Source organism: Phyllostomus discolor, chromosome 7 (assembly GCF_004126475.2).
Source record: "Phyllostomus discolor isolate MPI-MPIP mPhyDis1 chromosome 7, mPhyDis1.pri.v3, whole genome shotgun sequence".
In the NCBI taxonomy this organism is placed as follows: domain Eukaryota; kingdom Metazoa; phylum Chordata; class Mammalia; order Chiroptera; family Phyllostomidae; genus Phyllostomus; species Phyllostomus discolor.
In genome coordinates this window covers 72,985,336-73,006,568 of record NC_040909.2, presented here as the reverse complement: position 1 = coordinate 73,006,568, position 21,233 = coordinate 72,985,336, and positions in this window count along the sequence as shown.

Sequence of the window (21,233 nt, the reverse complement as noted above, 5' to 3'; positions counted from 1 at the left end):
GTGAATTCATTCCCATTTAATGTTTATAGTTTGATCTTTTTCTTATATAGTTCCCTTTAACATTTCATATAATAAGGCCTTGGTGATGATGAACTCCTTTAACTTTACCTTATCTGGGAAGCATTTTATCTGGCTTTCAATTCTAAATGATAGTTTTGCTGGATAGAGCAATATAGGTTGTAGGTCCTTGTTTTTCATCACTTTGAATACTTCTAGCTAATCCCTTCTAGCTTGCAAAGTTTCATTTGAGAAATTAGTTGACAGTCCTATAGGAACTCCTTTATAGGTAACTATCTGCTTTTTTCTTGCTGCTTTTAAGATTCTCTCTTTATCTTTAACCTTTGACATTTAATTTTGATATGTTGGTGTGGTCCTCTTTGTGTCCATTGTTTTGGGGACTCTCTGTGCTTCCTGGACTTGTGCATCTAGTTTCTTTACCAAATCAGGGAAGTTTTCTATCATTATTTTTAAAATAAGTTTTCAATTCCTTGGTCTTCCTTTTCTCCTTTTGGCACCCTTATGATTTGGATGTTGGTGCATTTAAAGGTACTCCAGAGGTTGCTAAACCTGCCTTTGTTTTTTTTAATTTTTTTTCTTTCTGCTGTTCTGATTGAATGCCTTTCCTTCCTTATGTTCCAAACTGTTTATTTATTTCTCAGATTCATTATATCCACTGTGGTTCCCTGTAGATTTTTCTTTAGTTCACTTAATGCAACCTTCATTTCTGCCTGAGTCTTTTTTATGCTGTCACAGTACCCAGTGATTTCTTTGAGTATCCTGATAACCAGTGTTATGAACTCAGCATGTGATAGTTTGCTTATCTCCATTTCATTTATTTCTTTTCCTTGAATTTTGTTCTGTTCTTTCATTTGGTCCATATTTCTTTGTCTTCTCAATATGGCAGCCTTCCTGTGTTTGTTTCCATGTATTAAGTAAAGCTACTTTGATGCCTTTAGTGGCATGACCTATTTGAGAAAAGACACCTGTAAATTGGGTGGGGTAGAGCTTTAGTAATCACCCAGGCAGGTCAACCCATCTCACCAATTTGTAGCTCTGTGTGAGGGAGGGCTCAGGATGGGGACAATGCCATCTCCTGTCTTCTGGAGATTACCTTGGAGGAAGTTGTCTCCTAGTACTTGCACTTCATTTTCTCTCCGCATGCCACTGGTGCCCTTCCAGCTATTGCCCTGGTGCTGAATCCCAGAGGGATATGAGTCTGCATGAGTCCTAAGTTTGCTGCAGGCCCTTTAAGAGGGATTTCTTGAGAATCCTGTAGTTTCTTCCATGGTCTCAACCCCCACTGGATTTTACAGCCAGAAGTTATGGGGACTTATCTTCCTGGTGCTTGAACCTTGGGTTGGGTTGTCTAGTCTGGGGCTGAGATTGCTTGCTCCCAAGGTATCCCTCCTGATTTTTATCCACCACATATGAATATAAGGCTGCCCATTCTGCTAGCTCTCCATGTCATTCCTCATCTCCATGCCTCTCTGCATCTCCACCCCTCTTACCCGTCTGGATGAATGTGGCTTCTTTAATCCTTTGTTGTCAGACTTCCATACAGCTAAATTTTCTGATGAATCTGGGTCATATTTGTTTTATAGTCTAGTTGTAATTTTGCTGTAGTACACAGGGATGGAATGTGTTTACCTATGCCTCCATCTTTAACAGAAGTGTGCTTTTTTTTCCTTTATGTAAATCTGACTTTCTTACATATATTTTTTTCTCTCTCTAAAGAACTTCCTTTAACATCTTTTGCAAGTTATGTCTACTGGTAACAAATTCCCTCAATTTTTTTTTTGTCTAAGAATGTCTGTTTCTCTTTCATTTTTGAAAGATAATTTCACATGGTACAGCATTCTAGATCAGTGGAGGTTTTTTCTCCTTCTCAATACTTTAAATATGTTAACTTATTCCCATCTTTCTTGCATGGTTTCTGAGATGTCTGAAATAACTTTTATCTTTGCTTGTCCATAGATGAAGTTTTTTCCCCTCTGGAGTCTTTCAGAATTTATTTTTTGGGGATCTTTCATTTTCAGTAGTTTGAAAATCATATGCTTAGCTATAGTTTTAATTGTTGTTGTTCTTTGGTATTTATCCCACTTGGTGTTTTCTGAGCCTTCTGGATCTGTGGTTTGACATCTGGTATTTATCTGGGGAAATTCTGCTCATTGTTTTGAATATTTTCTTTTGTTCCTTTCTGTTTTCTCCTCTGATATTCCCATTCAGTGTATGGTGCATCCTTTGTAGTTTTCCCACAATCATTATATATTTTGTTCTAGTTTTCAATCTTTGCTTTCTTTCTTTTTTGATTTTTTAGGATTCTATTGATATATCTTTCAACTCAGAGATTCTACCCTCAGCCTTGTCTAATCCACTAATAAGTTCATCAAAGGCACCATTCATTTCTATTATAGTGCTCTTCAACTGTCACATTTCTTTTAGTATATCTCTTCCTCTAGTCAGTTAGCCTCTGATAATGCCCCAACCCAACAGGTTACATTCTAGTCAATTGGTTTCACCTAAGGCAAGCCTTGTTAAGAACAGAGTGCCCTGGTATATTTTTAAAAGTTTCCTATTCTTCTTCCCCTGCCAGAAGTGCAAGGGGATTTTTCTTTGATACTATGGGAATCTTCTCATGCTTCTAGAGGTAAATCTCACAAAATTGTGGGTCTTCCTCAAGTTTTTAACTCTCAGAATTGTCCATGCATCCAGCAATTTGCTAATTACATTTCAGGTTTTCCTATCTTAGCTCTGAAGTCTTTGCTCTGGGAAGCTGTGAAACTATGTATTTATCTGTCTGCCTCTCTATTCTTGGTTGCAGTGTTTTGCCCTGTGTCCCCCACTTCATTCCTGAAGGATATGTTCACTGAATATATAATTCCAGGTTCTTTTCTTTCAGCTCTTGAAAATGTGCCTCTTCTTTTTGGCCTGCATTGTTTCTGATAAGAAATGCACTGTCATTTGGATTGTTTTCCCCCATAGGTAATATAGTATTTCTCTCTGCCTGCTTTTAAATTTTTGTTTTTAATTTTTTTATTAATTAATTTTTGAGAGAGAGAGATACTAAGTTGTTGTTCCACTTTACTTGTGTATTCTTTGGTTGATTCCTATATGTGCACTGAGTGGAGATCAATCAGCCACCTTGGCTTATCTGGATGACACTTCAACCAACCAAGCTGCTAGGCCAGGGTTTTAATTTTTTTTCATTTTGAGTTTTTTTGGAAGTGTAACTATGATGTATCTTGGCACAGATATATTGAGTTTATCCTGTTTGTGTATGGATCAGCTCCTCTAATCCATAGGCTTATGTCTTTTGCCAAATTTAGGGACTTTTAAGCCATTATTATTTTTTAGTACTTTTCAACCTCACCTGCCTTCTACTCATCTTTTGGGACTTAGACATCATGAATGTTAGATCTCTATTATATTCCTGCAAACTACTCAGGTCCTCTTCATTTTTTGTATGTTTTCTCTTTGTTATTCAGATTAAATAATTTGTATTTTTCTATCTTCACATTCATATATTTCTTCATATGTGTTACCCATTCTGTTCTTGAGCCCACCCATCAAGTTTGTTTTTTGTATCTTGGGAGCAGGAGTATTGATTATATTTCTCAGTTCCAAAACTTCAATTTGCTTCTTCTTCATATCTTCTATTGATTTCTGAGGTTTTTTAATGTCTTTTCTGGGACTTTCTATTTTTTTCTTTGTTTCAAGTGTGTTTGTAACTTCTTATTAAAATATATTTATGATAGCTGCTTTAAATTTTCTGTTAGATGATTCTAATATCTATATAATCTCAATTTAGCCTTCATTGATTGCCTTTTTTATTCTAGATGAGGATTTTTGGTTTTTGTTTTTGCAATGATGAATGATATTCAGTTGAAATCTGGAAACTGGGTATTATATTAAAGAGTTCAGATCTTATTTAAATCGTATGCCTCCTCTGACAACAGTCAGGTCAAAGAAGGAAGGTGCCACTGGTAAATATTTAAGTTTTCTGCTTGATCTTCACTGAGATCTAGGGGGAAGCACTCTTCATTGCTGTTCATCATGTAGTCCACATTCACACTGTGGAAGGTGACCTCATTACCACTTAGCAGTAGTGAAAGCTCTGGTTCTCACTTGGCTTCTCTTGACACCACCTTAGCAGCAGTGAAAGGTGAAAGTTCAGTCATTCCATGTTATCTCTACTGACATCACAGAGTGGGCGAGTGAAAGTCCCATCTCCCCACTCAACCCTCACTGAAGCTACATCAATGGGGTGGGAGTACCTTGTTATTATTGGGTACATGGCAAGGATAGAAGTCTTGGCCTTTGCTAGAGGACAAAGGAGGGAAGATACTACCACACTTTTTTCTTTGATGTTTGGCTGGAGTGGAGCAGATATTATCTAAAAGTTTTCTTGCTAGAGTGTCCTTTTCTTGGTTCTTTGGAGAGAAAGTGCAGATTTTTCTTGAGGCATTTTTAGTTTATGTCTATTAATATTTCTAAGTTGCCAGTTTCTCTAATGTCATGTCAGGGATAAGACAAAACAAATCCTAGCTCCCAAGGTCCCCAGCCAGTTTACCTTCTGTACTCCATCTTATAATATTTTTAAAAATGTATTTTATATTAATGTTGGGTGCTTTTAGTTAGCAAGAATAGGACAGAGGTTGTGTACTCCATTATCCTGGAGGCAGAAGTCAAGATGGATTGTCTTTTACAATTTTGAAATGACTTTTTCACTGTAGTCATTTATCTTCTTGCCTGATGTAAAGTTTAATTATCACACATCTTCAATAGCACATCATATTGTGTGAGTATTTCCTCTTGTTTTACATACTTTAGCTTCATAAAGAGATATTGAGAATGAATAAAATAATATGTAACATTAATGCTCATGCAGCTTTACTTTTTTAATAGTCCAACAAAATTAATTAAATATCTATCAATACAGTACATGTATTTTCCTTTCATACAAGGAAATTGTATATAACTGCTTAAAAGTGAGATATAAATTTATGTGTAAAAAAGCCTAGGATATATTGTTATAGAGTAAACATAATTAAATTGCATATTATTTTTTGTCTTTTTTTGTTTAAAATTTCTAAAGACCTTTAAAAATAAATAAGTAATGCTTCAGCCAAAGAAATAAGAAATATTTTAGTTTTTCAACAGCTGTACTCTGAAAGCAATTTCATATGGCTTATCTCATTTGATGCTCCCAATATGTATATGAGAGAAGACATTATTCCGAGTTAACTTCCAGTTTAACACAATTTCTTGATACCACACAAATTATCTGTATGAATTTCTTGGGTTCCAAATGAAATCACATTTGCCTTTTTAAAATCATCTATTTGAAAACACTTGAAAAGCATCCTATGATGTAAAATAAGCAAATATGACATTGTGTAGAGAATCAAAACCTACAAACTTTATGCTCCCTAATCCTTCAGAAACTATTTTCAACAAACAGGTGTTTCTTCTTTTCTATGTGTTCAACATACACATCAGATAAACAGCCTTAAAGTTTTTAATCACAACGTCTATGATATATGACTTTTCTACTTCAAAGGGCTCTAAGAATAGCACATGCATAGAAATATAGCTCTGAGGAGAGTAAATAAACACTTCTCTCTCTGCAGAAGGATCAGATGAATCCGCTTATGTCAGATCTCTCCCAGAATTCCATTGTTGTTTCTCCAAATATACTTTAAGGAAAACCACCAAATCTGGAATCAGGAGCTTTTCTCAAACGTGTTTCCTTTAAAAACACAGGGAAACAGGATTTTTGGTCACAGGAGGTCAAGGTCAGCAATCTAACAGAAATGGTCCTTTTGAACTTCCTTTCTGAGTAACACATGTTATCCGAGGAAAGCTATTACATTGAAAATCTTCGCTGACACACAAGTGATGATCCAATATTTTTTCATTGTACAAGGAATGATTTCAGGGAGGATACCTATAAAATTCACAAAGCAGTCTAATGATACTAAGTGTAAATTTCCAAGATAATCAGAACAGTATAAGTTCAGTGAGTACTGGACCAATGTTTCAGCATTTTTGTGTGCCCCACAAAGAACTGTAAGGTGACTTTCACATAGTAAGTAATCAATAATTATCTATTTCCTTAATGATTGTATTTTTAACAATAAAAGAAAAATTAATGAAAAATATACAATTAAAATGCAAAGAAATGCAAATAAAACACTCAAATTGGGCTTCTCATATATTGTACTTCCTTCAGAGACCTGGATTTATGTGAAATCCTTTGTAAATATGGGTATTATAACAAATAAAATATAAATACATTTTTATTAAGATGCTTTTAATGCTATTGTCAGATTTGTACAATATTTTTGAGAATTTAAGAAAATGTCCAATAAATTAGCTCTTTTTGGTGTGATAGAAATTTCAGTATTATTTCAATTTTAAAGATAAAAAATTCAGATGAGATTTACCCCCCCCCCAAAATGGCAGCTTTGCTTGAAGGAGCGTGATTCTCTTCTTCTGTGCAGGGGAGAGAAACTTGTGGATCAGTGGAGGAATGGAGCCTGTGGCTTAGGTTACCGAAACATTTTTGCAAACAGGACATCAAAAATTATAGCGGACATTGAAAACCAGACGATAAGGAGAATGCTTCAGGACAACAGGGACCCAGGGAACAGTGCAGGGCTGGAGGGCGGGGGGGTGCCAGTGGGGGGTTGGGTGTTGCAGCCCCCAGGCCCTGTGCTCCCGGGTCTGCCTCAGGGCACCCAGGAGAGTGGAGTCGCTGCTCCCTCCTGGGACAATGTGGGTTGAGCAACACCAGGGGACACCTTGTTGCTTGAAGGCACTGAGAGGGGAGTTGGACTGGGAGACAATTGTGCAGGGGCTTCGAGCACCCACCCATAGCCCTGGGAAAAGTGAGTGCCTCCAGCTGGCACAATGGGGGTGGGGGAGCCAGCCTGGACATGCGCCCATGCCCCCAGCCTGGTGGGAGTGCAGATCTGTGGAAAACCCAGACCTCTCAGCCCTAAACAAGGAAAGGGCACAGTTCTCTGGTTTCTGGAGCCTGCGGTGGTGAACTGGGGAAGCTCACGCCCCCTCAGGAATCCTGACTCTCAAGCTGTGAAACCGGAAGGGACGTGACACTTAGGGGGTTCCTAGAGCCGGAAACTGAAAAACTGGTGGAAGTGTGTGCCCCTTTACGATCCCCACAGCTTGCGCCGAATCCTGCTGCCATGGTGAGATTTGGGGGGAAGGGCTCATCTCCTTGTGGTCCCCAGAGCTTGCATCATGAACCTGGAAAAGATACAGGACCACTTCAGGCCTTGGAGCCCGGGAGACCGCAGCAGTGAGCTCCAGAGAGCGTGCTCGGGAGCGCCCAGAGTGCTGTAGGGGAAAGTCAGATTGGCTCTGGGGAGAGCGCCCTGCTGGCCCTGGGGACATTACCCCAGAAACTTACTGAGTTTTGATTGGGAAGAGTGATAAGCGTTTCAAACGCCCCTCAGCCTGCTGAAGCCAGCAAGACCAGAAAAACTGGTCTGGACAGTTAGAAACCAACAGCAGGTTTTTGTTGTTGTTGTTGTTGTTTTGGCAGTTGTTGATTGATTGATTTTATTTTGTTTTAAGCGACTTTTTATTCTTCAATTCTTATTATTTTTATATCTCTCAATCCCTTATGTTTCTCTTCCATTCATCCTAGTATTATTCCTTCCACTCCAAATTTCTCTCTCCTGAACTCCATCTTCTGCTTTTTTTTTTTTTGAGCTTGCAAGTTACTGCAAATTTGTATTCTTTTTCTCACTTTTTGGACATTTTTTATTTTAATAGTATTTTGGTATTCTTTTTGTATCATCTTCTTTGCTTGACTGGTTATACTGTCATTTGATAGGTTCCCTCTGTTATCTAAGTCACAGTGTGTTGATAATTTACTATCCTTTATTTGTGTTCCATTAGTAAACCCCTCAAGGTTCTATACTCCTTATTCTTGTTATCTAGATCTCATAGGTTCTGCCACATGATTCTTGCTTCAATATTACTGTAAATAAGACCTAGTTCTTGTAAATACTACTCAACACCCCTACCTGATCTCATTCGCAATTTCCTGAATTATATTATTGTGGGGGTTGTCTCTATTCTTTTACACACTATTCCTATTTACTAATCTTTATTCCAACACTACATCAGAATCTGACCTCCCACAGCCTCACAGCTTTCTAAATCCAACTAATAATTCTTTCATCCCCAATAAGAGTCTTATTGAGGATAAGACTCTTATTGGAGATGATATAAACCAAAGGATATCCCATCTCTTCTCTGCTGGCTGCTAATGTAAATATCATAGAATACTGTCTTGCTGTCTTAAACCATTTTGCCTTACTCCTCCAACTGATCACAAAAAACAGTAGGGGGAAATTGTGAACAATAGGATACATGAAGGAGACTGCACCACTGAATCTCACAGGTATTCTACCACAGAAGTTCACACAATAATCACAGGGAACTAGAACAGATCAATTTAAGAAACAGAGGCTAACAAGGAGAGTCTCATGAACAATGAGAAGACAAAGAAACAATCCCCAAATGAAGGGAAAGAAGGAAGCCTCAGAAAGAATGCTAAGTGAAATACAGGCATTCAACTATCAGATATTGAGTTCAAAGCAATGATTATCGCGCAGCTCAATGAACTCACAATGAGCTACCAGAAACTAGAGGGAAGCTACAACGAATTCACTGCAAACTATATCAACATGAAAAAGGAAATAGAAACTCTCAACAAGGGCCAAGAGAAAATGAAGAATGCCATTTCTGAACTGAAGAACACAGTGGAAGGAATGAAAAGCAGGACTGATGAAGCAGAAGATCCAATTAGCAAGCTAGAGAACAAAGTAGAAAAAAACACCCAGAAAGGGCAAGAAAAGGAAAAGAGGTCAGAAAAGATGAAGAGAGATTAAGAGAAATGTAAGACAATATGAAATGTAATAATATCTGTATGATAGGGATACAGGAAGGAGAAGAAGAAGACCAGGGGATAGAAAACCTATTTCGAAAAAGTAATGATGGAAAACTTCCTTAATTTGATGAGAGAAAAGTCACACAAATCCAGGAAATACAGAGAGTCCCAATCAAGAGGAACCCAAAGAGGCCCACGTCAAGACACATCATAATTAAAATGGCAAAATTTAAAGACAAAGAGAAAATCTTAAAGGCAGCAAGCGAAAAAGAGGAAGTAACATACAAGGGAGCCCCAATAAGGCTAACAGCTGACTTCTCAATGGAAACACTCCAAACCAGAAGAGAATGGCAAGAAATATTCCAAGTAATGAGAACCAGAGGTCTGCAACCAAGGCTACTTTACCCAGCAAGGCTCTTATTCAAGATAGAAGGCCAAATAAGAAGCTTCCCAGACAAAAGAAGTAAAAAAGAATACACCTCCACTAAACCAACTCTGCAAGAGATACTAAAGGGCCTGCTTTAAGGAAAGGAAGGAAAAAAGAGAGAGAGAGAGGAACACATGTACATAAAAGACAATGAATATGTACCTATCAATAATAACCTTAAACATAAATGAACTAAATGTTCCAATCAAAAGACATAGATTACATGAATGGATAAGAAAAAATGACCCACACATATGCTGCCTACAAGAGACCCACCTCAGGATAAAGACCTACACAGGCTGAAAGTGAAGGGCTGGAAACAAATCTTCCAAGCAAATGGACAGGAAAAAAAAAGCCAGGGTAGCAATATTCATATCAGACAAAATAGAATTCCAAAAAAGGTTGATGAAAAGACACCCAGAAGGACACTTTATAATACTCAAGGGGAGAATCCATCAAGAAGACATAAATACTGTAAATATATATGCACCCAACATAGGAGCACCCAAATACATAAAGAAAATCTTAGAGGACTTCAAGAAACATGTTGACAGCAACACAATTATAGTGGGGGATTTTAACACCCCACTAACAAAAATGCACAGATCTTCCAAACAAAATATCAGCAAAGATATTGGAGCATTGAACAATACCCATGATGAAATGGACTTTACTGATATATACAGAGCCTTCCATCCTAAAGAAGCTAAATACACATTCTTTTGAAATGTACATGGAACATTTTCAAAGGTAGACCACATGATAGGACACAAAACAAGCCTCAACAATTTCAAGAAAATTGAAATCATACCAAGCATTTTCTCGGATCACAAGGGACTGAAGCTAGAAACCAACCCCAAGGAAAACAACCCAAAGTACTCAAAATCATGGAGATTAAATAGCATGCTATTAAACAATGAATGGGTCAAGAATGATATTAGGGAAGAAATCAAAAGGTTTCTGGAAACAAATGGAAATGAACTCACAACAACCCCAAATTTATGGGACACAGCCAAGGCAGTCCTGAGAGGGAAGTTCATAGTGATACAGGCCCACCTAAAAAAGTTAGAAACTTTTCAAACAAACAACCTAACCCTACATCTACAAGAACTCAAGGAACAACAACAAAGACAGTCCAGAGCAAGCAGAAGGGAGAAAATAATAAAGATCAGAGCAGAATTAAATGACATAGAGACTAAAAGCACAATTGTAAGGATCAGTGAATCCAAGGGCTGGTTCTTTGAAAAGATAAACAAAATTGACAAGCCATTAAGCAGACTTATCAAGAAAAAAAGAGACAAGACCCAAATAAACACAATCAGAAATGAAAGAGGAGAGATTACAACGGATACCACAGAAATACAAAGGATTGTAAGAAATTACTACAAAGAACTACATGCCAAGTAATTGGAAAACCTAGGTGAAATGGACAAATTTCTAGAAAAATATAATCTTCCAAAACTCAATGAAAAAGAAGCAATAAGCCTCAACAAACTAATAACAGCAAAAGAAATTGAAGCAGTAATCAAAAAACTCCCAACACACAAAAGCCCTGGACCAGTTGGTTTCACAGGACATTTCTACAAAGCATTCAAGGAAGAGCTAACCCCTATCCTTCACAGACTATTTCAAAAAACCCCAAAAGATGGGAGACTCCCAAACTCTTTTTATGAGGTCAACATGATCCTAATTCCAAAACCATGTAAAGACACAACAAAGAAAGAAAACTTCAGGGCAATATCGCTGATGAATATAGACGCTACAATCCTCAACAAAATTCTGGCAAACCACATCCAACAATACAGTAAAAAGATCATACTTCATGACCAAGTGGGATTCATTCCAGGGATTCAAGGATGGTTCAATATTCACAAATCAGTAAATGTAATACATCACATAAATGAAAACAAAGACAAAAACCACATGATCATATCAATAGATGCAGGAAAAGCATTTGATAAGGTACAGCACCCATTCATGATAAAAACACTCGGCAAAGTGGGAATAGAGGGAGCATTCCTCAACATAATAAAGGCCATATATGAGAGACCTACAGCCAACATCATACTCAATGGGCAAAAATTAAAATCTTTTCCACTAAGATCAGGAACAAGACAAGGCTGTCCACTTTCACCACTTCTATTCAATATAGTACTGGAAGTTTTAGCCACAGCAATCAGACAAGAAAAAGAAATAAAAGGAATCCAAATCAGAAAGGAGGAAACAAAACTGTCATTGTTTGCAGATAACATGATAGTATACATAGAAAATCCTATAGACTCCACCAAAAAACTGCTCAAACTAATAAATGAATTTGGCAAAACGGCGGGATACAAAGTCAATATCCAGAAATCAAAGTCATTTCTGTACACCAACAATGAAACAGCAGAAGCAGAAATCAAGAAAAAAAATTCCATTTGAAATAGCAACAAGACAAATAAAATATCTAGGAATAAACCTAACCAAAGAGGTAAAAGTCCTGTATTCAGAAAACTACATAACATTGAGGAAAGAAATCAAAGAAGACACAAACAAATGGAAACATATACCCTGTTCATGGATTGGAAAAATTAACACCATCAAAATGTCCATACTTCCCAAAGCAATTTATAGATTCAATACAATCTTTATTAAAGATTCAATGTCATATTTCACAGACATAAAACAAACACTTAAAAAATTTATATGGAACCATAAATGACCCCAAATAGCTGCAGTAATTTTGAGAAAAAAGAGCAAAGTAGGAGAAGGCACAGTACCTGATATCAAACTGTATTACAAGGCCACTGTAATTAAAACAGCCTGATACTGGCATAAGAACAGACACATGGACTAATGGAACAGAATAGAGAGCCCAGGAATAAACCCAAGTCTCTATGGTCAATTAATATTTGACAAAGGGAACAGCAGCATAAAATGGAGTAAAAATAGCCTCTTCAACATATGGTGTTGGGAGAGCTGGACAGCTACATGCAAAAAAAGAAAAAAAAAGGAACTTGGGCACCAACTTACACTATACACAAAAATAAATTGAAGGTGGATAAAAGACTTAAATATAAGTCATGATAACATTAAAGTCCTAGAGAAGAACATAGGCAGGAAAATTTCAGATATTCCACACAGCAATATTTTCAATGATATGTCCCATAGAGCAAGGGCCATAAAGGAAAGAATAAACAATGGACTTTACCAAGATTTATTTATTTTTCATTTAAAATTATCCCCTCCCATCTCCTCTCTTGTTACTGTCCTTTTGTTCTTAATTTGAGTGTTTTTGGTTATATATTGCTTGCTTGTTTGTTTCGTTGATTAGGTTCCACTTATAGGTGAGATCATATGGTATTTGTTATTCATCACCTGGCTTATTTCACTGAGTATAATGCTCTCTAGTTCCAGCCAGGTGTTGCAGTGGGTAGAGGCTCCTTCTTTCTGCTGCATAGAATTCCATTGTGTGATGGTACCATGGTTTTTTGATCCATTCATTTACTGATGGGCACTTAGGTTGCTTCCAGTACTTGGCTATTGTAAATTGTGCTGCTCTGAAAATTGGGATGCATAGGTTCTTTGAATGAGTGTTTCAGGATTCTTAGGATATAATCCCAGCAGTAAATTGCTGGGTCAAAAGCCAGTTCCATTTGTAGTTTCTTGAGGAAATTCCATACTGTTTTCCACAGTGGCTGCACCAGTCTGTATTCCCACCAACAGTGCACTAGGGTTCCCTTTTCTCCACATTTTCTCCAGCACTTGTTGTTTGTTGATGATGGCAATTCTGACTGGTGTGAAGTGGTATCTCATTGTGGTTTTAATTTGCATTTCTCTGATGGGTAGTGATGCTGAGCATCTTTTCATATGTCTATGGACCTCTGCATGTGCTCCTAGAAATAGTGTCTGTTCAAGTCCTTTGCCCATTGTCTCATTGGGTTGTCTTCCTGGACTGGAGTCATGTGAGTTCTTCATATATTTTAGAAATCAAAGCCTTGACTGAGGTATCATTGACAAATATTTTTTTCCCATACAGTTTGTTCCGTTTTCATTTTAATGCTCTTTTCTTTAGCCATGCAGAAGTTTTTTATTTTGATGAAGTCTTATTTGTTTATTCTTTCCTTTTTGTCACTTGCTCTAGGGGACAAAATGTTGCCGCATGAAAATGTGAGATTTTCGTGCCTTTGTTCTCCTGTAAGACTTTTGTGGTGTCATGACTTATATTTAAATCTTTTATCTACCTGCAATTTACTTTTGTTTATGGTGTAAGTTGGTGATGAGTTTCATTTTTTTGCATGTAGCTGTCCAGGTATTTCAACACCATTTGTTGAAGAGGCTATTTTATTCCATTTTATGCTTCTGCCCACTTTATCGAATAAACCGATAGAAACATGGGTTTATTTCTGCACTCTGTATTCTGTTCCATTGGCCTATGTGTCTGTTCTTATGCCAGTACCATACTATTTTAATTAGAGTAGACTTGTAATACAGTTTGATATCAGGTATTGTGTTCCCTCCTACCTTGTTTTCTTTCTAAAAATAGCTGGGGCTATTCAGTGTGATTTATGGTTCCGTATAAATTTTTGAATTGCTCTATATCTGTGTTTGCTCTATATCTGTGAAATATGTAATTAGGACTTTAAAAAGGATTGTGCTGAATCTATAAATTGCTTTGGGCGGTATGGACATTTTGATGATGTTAATTCTTCTGATCCATGAACATAGTGTATGTTTCCGTTTGTTTGTGTCTTCCTTAATTTCTTTCTCCAGTGTTGTGTAGTTTTCTGAGTATAGTACTTTTATGGCCTTGGTTAGGTTTATTCCTAAGTATTTTATTTTTCTTGTTGCTATATCAAATGGGATTTTTTTCCTGATTTCTGTTTCTCATATTTCGTTGTTGATGTATAAAATGCCTTTCATTTCTGAATGTTGACTTTGTATCCTGATGTTTTGCCAAATTCACTTATTAGGTCAAGTAGTTTTTTGGTGGAGTCTATAGGTTTTTTTATGTACACTATAATGTCACCTGCAAACAGTGACATTTTTACTTCCTCCTTTCCAATTTGGATCACTTTTACTTTTGTTTCTTGTCTGATTTCTGTGTCTATGACTTCCAATACTGTGTTGAATAGGAGTGGTAAAAGCAGACAGCCTTATCTTTTTTTTTATATTAGTGGGAAAGCTTTCAGTTTTTGCCCTTTGAATGTGATGTTGGCTGTAGGTCTCTCATATATGGCTTTTATTATGTTGAAGAATGTTTCCTCTATTTCCACTTTGCTGAGTGTTTTCATCATAAATAGGCTGCACCTTATCAAATGCTTTTTTCTATCTTTTGATATGATCATGTGATTTTTGTCTTCCTTTTGTTTATGTGATGTATTACATTTATTGATTTGTCAATATTGTACTCCTTTGCCTCTGTGGGATGAATCCCACTTGATCATGGCATATGACCTTTTTTTAAAGATTTTATTTTATTTATTTGTGTATTTGTTTGTTTGTTTGTTTTTAGAGAGGGGGAAGGAAGGAGAAAGAGAGAGAGAGAATTAATGTGTGGTTGCCCCTCACATGGCCCCCAGTGGGGACCTGGCCTACAACCCAGGCATGTACCCGGACTGGGAATTGAACCTACGATGCTTTGGTTCACAACTCATGCTCAATCCACTGAGCTCTGCCAGCCAGGGCTTGTATAATCTATGTTTTTAACATATTGCTAGATTCAGTTGTAAACTGATTTTAGCTGAAAAACATATTGTATAATCTATGTTTTTAACATATTGCTAGATTCAGTTGTAAACTGAATTTAACTGAAAAACATATTGTAAAATCTATGTTTTTAACATATTGCTAGATTCAGTTTGCCAATATTTTGTTGCAGACTTGCATGTATATCCATCAGCAATATTGGCCTGTAGTTTTCTTTTTCTGTTGTGTCTTTATCTGGTTTGCGTATTAGGACAATGGTGGCATCATTGTCCAGAAGATGGGAGTCTTCTGTCTTCTTGGATTTTTGGAATAGTTTGTGAAGGATAGGGGTTAACTTTTCTTTAAATGTTTTGTAAAGTTCTCCTGTGAAACCGGCCATTTCAGGGCTTTTGTGTGACAGGAGTTTTTTGATTACTGCTTTGATTTAGTCAGCTGTTATTGGTCTGTTCAAGCTTTCTGCTGCTTCTTTATTCATTTTGGAAGATTGTATTTTTCTAGAAATTTTTCCATTTCACCCAGGTTGTCAAATTACTTGGCATGTAGTTCTTTGTAGTTATTTCTTACAATCTTTTGTATTTCTGTGGTGTCAGTTGTAATCTCTACTCTTTCATCTGATTGTGTTTATTTGGGTCTTTTCTCTTTTTTTCTTGATGAGTCTGCTTAAAGGTTTGTTGATTTTGTTTATCTTTTCAAAAAGAACAAGCTCCTGGATTTATTGATCCTGATTTTTTTGTTTCTATGTTGTTTAATTTTGCTCTGATCTTTATTATTTTCTTCCTTCTATGTGCTCTAGGCTGTCTTTGTTGTTGTTCCTCCAGTTCTTGTAGATGTAGGTTTAGGTTGTTTATTTGAAATATTTCTAATTTTTCTACATAGGCATCACTATGAACTTCCCTCTCAGGACTGCCTTCACTGTGTCCCATAAGTTTTGGACTGTTTTAAAGTCATTTTCATTTGTATCCTATATTTTTATTTCTTCCTTCACCTATTCATTGTTTAATAGCATGTTATTCAATCTCCATGAATTTGAGTGTTTTTTTTTTTCCTTGAGGTTGGTTTCTACTTTCACTCCCTTGTGGTCAGAGAAAATGCTTGATAGGATTTCAATTTTCTTAAATTTGTTCAGGCTTGTTTTGTGTCCCATCATGTGGTTTATTTTTGAAAATGTTCCATGTGCATTTGAAAAGAATGTGTATTCTGCTTCTTTAGGAGGAAAGGATATATATATATATATATATATATATATATACATTTATATATATATAAATGTACTCCACTGATTATATATATATATATATATATATATATATATATATAATTATATTTGTACATTTGAATTTGATGTAGGACATTGTTCAATGACACAATATCCTTGTTGAGATTTTGTTGGGAAGATCTATCCATTTTGAAAGTAGGGTATTAAAATCCCCTACTCTAATTGTGTTGCTGTCAATATATTTCTTGATGTTCTCCAAGATTTTCCTTATGTATTTGGGTGCTCCCATATTGGGTGCATATATATTTACAATATTTATGTCTTCTTGATGGATTCTTCCCTTGAGTATTATGAAGTGACCCATGGGTCTCTTTTTATGAATCCTTTCTTGGAGTCTATTTTTTCTGATGTGAGTATTGCTACCCCTGCTTTTTTTTTTTTCCTATCCATTTGCTTGAAGTGTTTTTTTTTCAACCCTTCACTTTCAGTCTGTGTAGGTCTTTTGTCCTGAGGTGGGTCTGTTGTAGGCAGTATATGTGTGGGTCATTCAGCTATTCTATGTCTTTTATTTGGAGCATTTAATCCATTTACACTTAAGGTTATTATTGATAGATACTTATTTATTGCCATTTTACTTCCTTCGTACATGTGTTCCTCCCTCTCTCTTTCTCTCTCTCTGTCTCTCACTGTTTTTCTTCCTTTCTTAAAGCAGTCCCTTTATCATATCTTGCAGTGCTGCTTTGGTGGATGTGTGTTATTTGAGCCTTCTTTTGTTTGGGAAACTCCTTATTTCACCTACCATTTTAATTCAGAGCCTTGCTGGGTAGAGTACTCTTGGTTGCAGGCTTTCATTACTTGGAATATTTCTTGCCATTCTCTTCTACCTTGTAGCATTTCCATTGAGAAGTCAGCTGCTAGCCTTATTGGGGCTCCCTTGTATATTACTTCCTGTTTCCCCCTTGCTGCCTTTAGGATCCTTTCTTTATCCTGGTATTTTGCCATTTTAATTATGATGTGTCTTGCAGTGCACCTCTTTCAGTTCCTCTTGATTGGGACTCTCTGTGTTTCCTGGATTTGTGTGACTTTTCTCTCATCAAATTAGGGAAGTTTTCCATCATTACTTTTTCAAGCAGATTTTCTATCCCTTGCTCTTATTCTCCTTCCAGTATCCCTATCATATGGATATTATTACGTTTCATGTTGTCCTGAGGCTCCCTTACCACCTGTTCATTTTTTCTGAGTTTCTTGTCCTTATCTTGCTCATTCTGGGTGTGTTTTTTTCTACCTTATCCTCCAGATCACTGATGTTATCTGCTTCATCTATCCTGCTTTTGATTCCTTCTACTGTGTTCTTCAATTGAGAAGTTGTATTCTTCATTTCCTTGTGACTCTTGTTGATAGTTTCTATTTCCTTTTCATGTTGATATAGTTTGCAGTGCGTTCATTGTAGTTTCCCTGTAGTTTTTGGTAATTCTGAGCTTCCTGATAACAATTGCTTTGAACTCAATATCTGATAGTTGACTTGCCTCTCTTTCACTTAACATTCTTTCTGGGGCTTCCTCCTTTCCTTTCCTTTCATTTGGGGTTTGTTTCTTTGTCTTCCCATTGTTGTGAAACTATTTGTTAGCCTCTGGTTCTTAAATTGATCTGTTTTGACTCCCTGGGTTTATGGTGTGAACTTCTATGGTAGGAATCCTGTGAGATTAAATGGTGCAGTCTCTTTGATCTTCTGATCTTGCTGCTCTTGGGCTCTCTGGATGTATTTGGGTTTTGTTTGGTCTTGGGTCATTCTTTTGTAGGTCTTTCCCTCGAGCTGGTTGACTGAGGGTCAATCCACCCACCACATCTTGTATGCTGTTGTGCAGGTGCAGACAGGTTGTGCAGAAGCTGGTTCTTCTGTTTGTCCAAGCTCTGTCCAGAGCTTCTCTCTTACTATTGCTCAGTTGTTTGTTTGGGGTAGTTTCTCCATCATTTAGTTGTAATTCTAGATTGGGCCTGGGAGGAGGTTAGTGTGGTTTCCAATCTCCTCCACCATCTTCCTTTCTTATATATTTGTGGTTTCTCTCTTTCCGCAGGTATATTGGTATTCATAGCTCCTGCCTACTTTTGTATACAATCAGTTGCAGGAGGAAGGCAAAATGTATTAAGACAGTGGGAGTGTATTGTATGGGATTTAAAGTACCAAAACCTAGAGAATAGTTAGGAAATCCTTTGGCTAAGTACAACATTAACCATGATATTTCACCCAACTAGCCACTTTTTATAAAAGGTGGAAAGTAGATAAGGCTCTTGATATAGCAGAAAGGATTGTGAGCTGAGTCTAGAAAACAGACCACTTGTGGGAAGTCAGATTATGAGATATAGTTGAAGGATAGAAGTAGGCATAATGTGCGAAAGAACAGAGTTAACCACAACAGTAATAAAGCTGTGGAAGATAGTGAAATGCACTAAGATCAGGGAGGAGTGCTGTGTAGTATATACAATTATATGGAACAATAGTTATTTGCAATAGTAGTGGTACAACAATAATATGACAAGAACTCTAAGAATAGGAAGTATATGACCAAGAGTAGTGTGCTATTGGTTCACAAGTGAAGTAAAAGAAAGAAAAATTAAAACACAATATGCAAGACAGAACAAGGGAAATCAGTTAAACAATGCAATTAAACAAACAAATACAATAAGAAAAACTAAACAGAAAGAAGAGAAATAAAAAATACTAATAAAAGAAGTAAAAGTAATGAAAAATAATAATACCTATAAACAATAACATGCAATTTCTCTGGAATAGCAAAGTGAAATTTATAGGGAACCAATCCTCATGACAATGGTGAATGTAGGTCAGCTCTGGTTTAGAGAACTGGCAGGTATGAAGCGGCACACAGGAGCCAGGCCCACAAATCAGCCTTATATCTAGGGGAACCAGGGCTGCCTTATATCTACACTGCTTTGAAACTTGCTTTTGCTAAAACACCCTTACCCTGAATTAATGTTTAATGCATATCTTGAAGTAACTTCCTAAAGTCCGTGCTAAACCTCCCAAGGATGGCATGTAATCAGTTCAACTACTTTTTCCCTTGCATTTGCAACACCTTTTTCTTTGTTATCTGTAAGAAGTAATCAGCAGCATCCTTTTCTTTGTTATGTGTAAAAAGTAGTCATCTAAACCAAACCTAGTATAATGAATAAGAAACTTCTTTGATGTAATGCTACTAGAAAGGAATAAAAGCCTGTCTAGGCAAGGACCTGGGAGCTCTTTCACTCAGAGAATGGCCATGCCATCCCTTTTCTCCAGAGGACTCTGCAGTCCATGTGATTTTGTTTGTTGCATCCACAATACCATGGATACTGCTCGTCAGAGTCTGCAGCAGAAATCTTAGTTTCTCAGATGTTTGGGTTAGACTTGTGTTCCCTTTTTGGGTCTGTCTCTGGATCTTCCACAGCTCCGGGTCTTATTGTCTCACTTGGTGTGGGGGAAGCCTCCTGCTGACTTTAAACCCAGCGAGTTCTGCTGGTCTTCCTGGATGCTGCAGGCTGAGAGGGATTTGGACTTCGATTTTCTTTCTTCCTATGGTTTAGGATGCAGTCCAGGTCTGGACCACAATATTCACAGTTTCCCAGCTTCCAGCACAGGTCCCCTGTATGCTGCCGGGCCCCCACTCTCCATCTGCACCAGGCCAGCACCTTCAATCCACCAGTTGTGCTGTCCTTGAGGTGCACTAATTAGGGAAAACTCACACACCACCATCTCTCTCTTTGCTGTCCTAGGTGCTGGACACTCTCAAAGTCTCTTCAGGGTAGTTCAGCTCCCCCTCTGAGTCAACTCTTTCTGGGTACTGCTAACTCCCTCAGCCCCTCAGCCCTCCTCTGAACCATGGTCTGTGCAGGCTCTCCTCCTTCTTAGCAAGCCAGCTATGCTGCAGCAGGGGGTTGCAGGGGTTACTGCTGTGTGAGAGTTCCTTAAACAGTGACTGAGAGCCTATTTTTAAAAATGAAATCCTCTTGTTTAAGCCCACCATTCTTAACAAACACCCCGATTTTCACACAGCCTGACATTCTAACCAGACCAGAGGCTCTCTGGGTCAGGGTCTGTCACAGCCCAACTCTTCACCTTCTCCAGATGTCACCTGTCTACCCAATTTCTCTGGTAAATGACCTAGCTGGCATCCACAGTCCCAGTGGGTGAACACAGCCTCTGTGCATCTCCCACTTCATCTTTACTCCTACCAGTGACTTCAAGCATCCAGGTCCATCCTGGTGCCACTCTGTCCTCCCTGTTTGGTAGCAGAGGGAGCTGTTGATTTGGCTCTCATCCAAGGATCCTGCAGCAGGCACCTGGCTGGGCTGCAGCAGCCTTGGTCCCCATTCTGGTCCCAGGGACCTTACTGTCCCAACACAATCTCCTTGCTGTCTATTTTTCAACATCCTCTACAATTCTGGCCTCCAAACTTCATATAAGGTGGGATTCCATTGGCTGTTCACTCTGTTCCTCAGATCAGCTAGGTGTTCTACCCATGCTCAGGGGAAAGTGGGCTCCACTCCCACCTATGTCACTGACATCTCTGCTTCTATCTTGTAGTTCTTTAGTTTCTCTCTTCTTTGCTGCCTTCTTTTGTATTTTATTTTTTTGTAGTGATATGCTTTGAATACTTTCTTTTTCTTTTGTGTATCTGTGTGTATTTTCCTTGTAGTTACATGTGGCATACATGCAATGTATGTATAATTATAATAGCCTATAATTATAATAGGCTATTTTAGGATGATAACAACTTAACTTCCATTGTATACAATTCTACAATTTTACTTCTCACCTACATTTTGTATTACTGATGTCACAATTTAATTTTTTATATTGTGAACTCACTAACGTATATTTATAGTTACAGTCATTTTGAATACTTTTGTCTTTCATCTTTTATGCTAGAAGTATAAGTGACTTGCACACCACCATTATAGTGTTCCAGTGCTCTATATTTGTC